The sequence below is a fragment of the Myxocyprinus asiaticus genome, chromosome 30, assembly GCF_019703515.2.
Source record: "Myxocyprinus asiaticus isolate MX2 ecotype Aquarium Trade chromosome 30, UBuf_Myxa_2, whole genome shotgun sequence".
NCBI classification, from domain to species: Eukaryota; Metazoa; Chordata; class Actinopteri; order Cypriniformes; family Catostomidae; genus Myxocyprinus; species Myxocyprinus asiaticus.
This window is the reverse complement of record NC_059373.1, coordinates 35,213,187-35,220,549: the sequence shown is the minus strand read 5'-3', so window position 1 is coordinate 35,220,549 and position 7,363 is coordinate 35,213,187.

The window sequence follows — 7,363 nt, the reverse complement described above, 5'->3', positions numbered from 1 at the left end:
CGGTGTTTGAAATTCATTTTTTTTTTTTATCTTGTGAAATTACAAATTAAAAGCACAAATCTTTTTGCTGTAAAACAAAATTATACATTAAGCTGCACATGTTTGCATTATGCATCATCACGTAATATGAAAATTGTGGCATAGGGCAAACTTTTTTTTTTTTTTTTTTTTCAACTAAGGAATCGACAAACCTTAAAAAGCAAAGCTAATGGAATAAATTGTTTTTACCAAACTACAACTAGAAATAATTTTTCTTTGACTGGAAATACTAAGCAGCCAACAGTTCTTGAGGATTTAAAGACAATTAAAAAAGAAATACAATTACATATAATAAATCTAACCATATAATTCAACAGCTTGCAAAAAGTGTTCATAATTAATCCTGATGTTGTTGTACTGTATTCAGAGACATGCACAAAAAATTTTCACAGTCTTGTTTAATTGAAAAACCCCTTAATGTGTTGTCTATTTTGTGTGCTAGCTGATTGAGTTAGTGACTGTAAGACCTTGACTGGCTGATTTGTAAATTTCAGCACCATGGACAAGGCTCTTGTGATAATACCTTAGCCCTGTTCACACATGCAGCGACTTTATCACTTGAAGTCGCTAGTCTCTATACTTTGAAATCACTAGTGGGCGTTCCCACTTCTGTCACTCTAACGTTATTGGTGGACTGCATGTCTTGCCATATCTTTAGAAAATCTTATCACTGATCAGACATATTGCCTGTAAAACTAAGATATCATTTTTTTATACAACAGTTAGTTCCAGTCCTTGAATCTGATTGGACTCACAGCATCAGCACTGGGACGCTTTACTGTTTGTTGTGTTTGTGGCGTTCTAAAGAAAAATGTGAGAGCAGTGCAGATGTAAAAGAGCAGCTAGACGTGTCTTTTCATTTATCCCTGTAACATTAAAGATTCTAGCCAGCAGGTGGCGACAAAAGACAATTTTAGTGTTATGTGCCTGTTTGGCCTTATGCCTGCGGTTGAATCCCAGCCGTGTTGATATAGGGCTATACAGCACTCTTGATCATTTGTTATTGCTCTAATTAAGCATTAAAACAATATGGATAAGGGCATTTACAAACACGTGTAACAGGTGTATTCCTATGATTTTGCCTGGATTCAAGCCATTTCAGGATCATATACTGTATGGCTTTTGGGAGCCACAGATGAGGGTATGCCCGTGACAGTCAAAATCTACAAATTTTTACCATACTACACTTGAAATATATTAATAGAATAAGATAAGTCTAAGCCAGAAATCTGCATGTATTCCATGTTTATGTATCATGGAATATTCAGTTGTTATTGTCTACCATCAATATATAGTGATTTATGCAGTTTTAATGCAATGCTATTCAGTGTATTCATTATTACTGATGTGTGCCCAATGCATTGCACTTGGAAAAATAAACCAAACAATTTTAATTCAGGGGTGTAAGCAGTAGCCTGCAGATAAAGCATAAGTTAATGGGTAGCCAACAGTGACAAAATTAATTGGGTGTGGTTTGTCTGCATCAATAGCTTTATTTCATTCATATTTGGATGTATAGAACTGTATGTGCTGGTATGAAAACAGGCCATTATTCTTCACACAACTTCCTATCCAATAGAAGGGGTTATAAGATTTATTCATCCTGTTAAACAGTAGAATACATCATTATAATTTAGACCAGACACTATGATTAAAAAATAATATAGAACAGGTATAGTGTCAGTGAGCTGGAAGCAAAGGTCTACAGGGCTAAGATAGATGCTGCACAGCAGAAGGGAACAGAATGAAGTTTAACTTTTTTTTTTTTTATTTGACAGTATAAAAAAAAAAAAAAAAGACATTATCTAGTGCATGTTTACGAAGAAAAACAATTTTTTAAAATGCAGATAAACGTGCAGTGCTAGAATGCGTCCTGTGTGAACAGCCCGGAGGAAGAATCACAAATTGTTAACAGTTTGATTCCAAATGCATACCCGTTTCTCAAGGTGAGCATAGCCTTATTTAGGCACTGGTTCACGTCTGTTTCCAAAATGCGGATCGTATTAAGCTTCATGGGATCTCCTGGTGGCTTCCTGGCCTCTTCCATACTATGCCATTGTGAATGACCAGCTGGACTAGGTTTGCCTGGAGCAGGTTGCAACCACTAAAGTGTAGACTTTTCTCTTACTCTTACTCTTGCTGGAAATGATCAAATTTACAGATTTGAGAATGAAGTTTTTCAATGCCTGTCCGTTCTTAATTCTCTGTCTAACCGGAAATCTTCATCCTGCATCTTCCTGCACTTGTCTTGAACGTGTTATGTATCTGCATAAAAGGTATCCAAGTCACAGCTCGATGCTCCCACATGGATGTATAATGTGGCTTTTTGACAGATTGTACACTTCAGAGGAAATGTCCCATCTTAGTAAAGCTCGATCAGGATATTGGAGATTGTTTTTCTTTTTTGTGCTTGAATATCTACGAAAAGTTGCACCTTAGTCCTGAACAATTTTTCGCCATCCTCTTCAATTTTCTTAGTGTGCTGCTCCTGAAAGTTGCATGAGACTGCTGAATCATCTCCACTAAAGCATGTCTCTGGATTGTCATTGAGAACTGACCGTTCTTGAAGGTTCGACTCCTTAAGCACGTCTACTTCAGCCTGTACTCTGGACACTCCCACAGTGGAGGAAGGAATGGATATAGGAGATGGATTTTGGAGGTCCCCATGAGCCTTGTCTTCAAAGGATGTCCCAGATCAATCCACCAGCACCCCTTTCACTTTGGTCTCCTCTCGCTTGTTGACCTGAGGGACAGAAAAAGATTTCACAGTGGAGGGAGGAGTGATAAGGGCAGGAGACAGACTCTGAAGGAAGGTCCCTCTGAGCCTTGTCTTCAAATGATGTCCCTGGTCACATCAACTTTTGTCTCTACCAGCTGGTTGAGCTTGAGGAAAGCAAAGGATTTCTTCAAAGAAAGAGCACTGTAGAAAGAGATGAACTCTGGAGGTCCCTCTGGGCCTTGTCTTCAAATGATATCCCTGGTCCTTCCACCTCCAACCTTCCAGGCTGGTTTACCTGGGGTAGAGCAAAAGATTTCACAGGGGATTGAGGAACAAAGTGGACAGGAGAAGTTGGCCATTTTTCAAATGCCATCTTTGTACTCTTCATCTGCACAGTTTCCCTTTCCATCTCTTCTATGACAAGGCTTTTTGGTTGAATGACTGGATGGTCCTGCTTTGCTTGGTAGCATGGCGGCTCACAGTATCAACATTAGGCGTCTGAGAAATTGGAGGCAATTTTTGCCCCTTCGGGATCTGCTGTGTTTTGATCTGATGACCTACGGTTTGGTTCTTCAAAGATGCAAACTCCTTTTTCAGGTGTGATGTCTTGCTGTCTTCATCTGTACTTTGATTTATCCTCATACTCATCTCCTTGACACAATCTTTCCTGTTTATCTCAACAGTTCTATCGAATCTTTAACTCTTTGGAACTATCTTGAAAAGTCATGTTCAGCTTCAATCAGCGCTGAATAATTCTCTCCATGCGACAAGTCATTAAGAAATCATCTATGGAATCATCCCAAGATGAAGTCTCATCAAACGGCTTCTCTGATTTCTTCTCAGAGCTGTTCAGATTCTGCACAAAATTTTGTAGTTGTCTTTTGATTTCTTTGCATATCCTGCTCAGACCTGCTTCGAAGTCCTTATTCCTAGTAAGTGGTGATGAAATACAGAGAATATATAAATAATCAAGTATTTTATTACTTTGTATCTAGAGTTCCAAAATCTCCCTCTCTCCCTGACATAATACTAATTGACGGCCATAAATCAAAGCAGAACCCTGGCGGAGGTTCGAGAATCTAGATTCTAGACCATTAGCAGCTGAAAAAGTCCCATGTACATGTTATGACATGTGTAATGTCATATTTGAGTATAAACTGACTGTACTGTAAGCATAAATATAGGCTCATGGCAAATATTTATATATATATATATATATTCTCAGCTACAGGCACATTTATATGTCCCACCTACAACTTATTCAATATTATTCAATAGTGTTCTTTTTCATTGTGTGCATTTAGGATATATACTGTGGGCTAGCTTTTAAATCAGCCATGGCAAGAAAAAGGAGTCAGCCATCTTACTCAGAAAATGTTTGAAATGTAATTTCTACCACCGTCACTAGAGGGTAGCATATAATTGAATATGTAAAAGTTGTCTTAATTTCCGTGGCATTCTTCTTCAAGTCACAGGACCGTAAAAATGGGATCTTTTGCAAAAGTACCAATCTGTTTCAGACAGTATGTTGGGAGTAGGCTACTCGTGTAAAATAGTAAATAGATAAAATACTTATAATGTATTGATATATTATAAATTATAAGTATATCATATAAATTATACATTTATTCTTTGACTATATATTTATGAATGTATTATGTTAATATATATTATTATTATTCATCATAATTAATTGTTATAAATACTATCCCCATGTTTATCACAAATCATATTGAATTGTTGCAATTCTTTTGCATTTGTTTCTCATGCAGTTGTCTCTCTTGTAGAGGTTTATTTAAATGATTGAAAAGACTTTGAGATTGGAGGCTCACAAGTCATAATTTGTTTAGTATATGCATTTCTAAGCACTTTGTGGATCAGTTCAGTGACAGTTAATCATAAAGAAACCTGAGGTTAAGTGTCTTAAACAAAGAAGAAAAGTCAAAAGTCACCTGCAGGAGTTCATTCAGAATGCTGCTGCCAGGATTCTCACCCAAACCAAAAATCTGAGCATATTACTCCAGTCCTCAGGTCTTTACATCAGCTTCAAATTACATTTAGAATTGATTTTATGGTACTATTACTAGTTTAGAAATCACTCAATGGGCTAGGACCTAAATATATTGCAGATATGCTTGTTGAATATAAACCTAACAGACCTCTCAGATCATTAGAATCAAGTCAGTTACAAATACAGAGGGTTCACTCAAAACAAGGTGAGACTGCATTTAGCTATTATGCCATCCGCAGCTGGAACCAGCTTCCAGAAGAGGTCAGTTGTGCCACAACAGTAGCCACATTCAAATCCAGACTGAAAACACTTCTGTTTAGTGGTGCATTTCTACACTGAGCACTGTGCTGCACTCACTGCATCATTATATTTCTGTATTCTTTTTCTTTTTATACATTTATAATTATTTTTATTCTTATTTCTTGTTCTTATTGGTTTTATAATGTATTTTTACATATATCTTGTATTTTCTTTATAATTGTTATGTAAAGCACTTTGAATTGCCATTGTGTGTGAAATGTGCTATACAAATAAACTTGCCTTGCCTTTAACAGTAGTTTATCGCAAAAAATTCAGTATTTTCTTGTTAAACATCATTAACATTTTTAACATTAATTATACTGTAAAATCATACTTTTTACATCTCTCTTTTTTTTTTTTTTAACAATATTTTACCATAAAGTTACATGTATTGTCTTGGTAAATATAGTATTATTTTTTATCATAGCCTAGCCTATATGTTATGGTAACTACCCATTAACCAATTAATGTTTTTTGCTGTAGCATTTTTTCATTCTTTTACCAATAAAATTATGGACATTTTTTTACAGTGCATCCTATCATTCTAAGTTATAATGTTAGAATGACACCACTTAGGTGGTGTGAAATGGCATGACAGAAGGTCTGTGGACCAAAAAAGGCAACAAGAGGGAGTACAGGACAGACTTCTTCCTGGCTTCTTTCTTAAGGCAGGCATAAAGCAAACAGACACTTACTGATAAATAATAGCACAGGGAATTATCATAGTAGCAACTGGGTTATATCATTAGTTTGGTTCCAAAATGCATCATAATAAATACTACAAAGCATTCATCAGAAGAGTGAGACAAAAAGGAACTAGAACTTCTTCTTTTTTTATGATAGAGGCATGGCAACCGAGGCAAACAGGTGCACAGTATGGATTATATATATTTGTCTGAGAGTTACACTGACAGTTTCACCATTAAGAAAATAAGTAAAGTGTGAATGTTGACATGTTCCCTTCTGCCTGGTAATGATTAATGGCTTGGGGATCAACACAATAAATGTTTGCTCGCAGATCAGTGTGTAGGTTATACACTGAAAAAGCATGAAATGCGCAGTGTGCGCATTTAGCCAATGGATAAATCTCTAAGTATTATACAGTATATAGCATGTTTTCTTTTATACATTTCTATGAGAGAAATGAAAACATGAAGAAACACCGGTCCTGCGTCCGAGATAGCATACTGTCAGAGTATGTACTGTTTCTGCAGAAATAAATTCAACATAAGTGCAAACACAGAACACATATTACATAACGTAAGATGTTTAAAATGGGACTAGCAACTTCAGACAGATGCACTTACTGCAACCTCAACACCCCAGATCATTACCTCCATGCACTCTGGTCATGCCCATCTGTTGATCGATTCTTGAAAGACATTATCAATAAGCTATCAGATTTCTTATCTGCAGCCATATCACCCTGTAGCTGAAGACTGGTTGCCCAATGAAGCTAAGCAGAATTGAGCCTGGGCAGTACCTGGATGGGAGACCTCCTGGGTAAAACTAAGGTTGCTGCTGGAAGTGGTATTAGAGAGGCCAGCAGGGGGTGCTCACCCTGCAGTCTGTGTGGGTCCTAATGCCCCAGTATAGTGATGGGGACACTATATCTTAAAAAGGCACCGTCCTTCAGACGAGACATTAAACTGAGGTCCTGACTCTCTGTGGTCATTAAAAATCCCAGGGCACTTCTCATAAAGAGTAGAGGTGTAACCCTGGTGTCCTGGCCAAATTCCCCCCATTGGCCCTTACCAATCATGGCCTCCTAATAATCCCCATCCACTAATTGGCTCTATCACTCTACTCTCCACCAACAGCTGGTGTGTGGTGTGTGGTGGGTGTACTGGTGCACTATGGCTGCTGTTGTATCATCCAGGTGGATGCTGCACACTGGTGGTGGTTGAGGAGAATCTGCTGTTCAATGTGTAAAGTGGTTTGAGAGTAGTGTCAGAAAAGTGCTATATAAATGTAATGTTTGTTCATTCATTCATTCTTAAAATACAAAATCCCTGTGCTCCCATCTTTATGCCTCTTAGGTGATATTTCTCATATAAATATTAATTAATATTAATGAACCTGCACAGGAGAGCTGGGCAGAAGTGAAGCATTTTGGGGAAAAAAAGATATGAATTTTTGCTTTGTTTCTTACCCAAAGCTATCATGTAGCTTCAGATGACATGAATTAAACCACTCGGGTCATGTGGATTACTGTTATGCTGTCTTTATGTGCTTTTTGGAGCTTGAAAGTTTTGGACCCCATTGACATACAGTACATTGTATGGACAAAAACA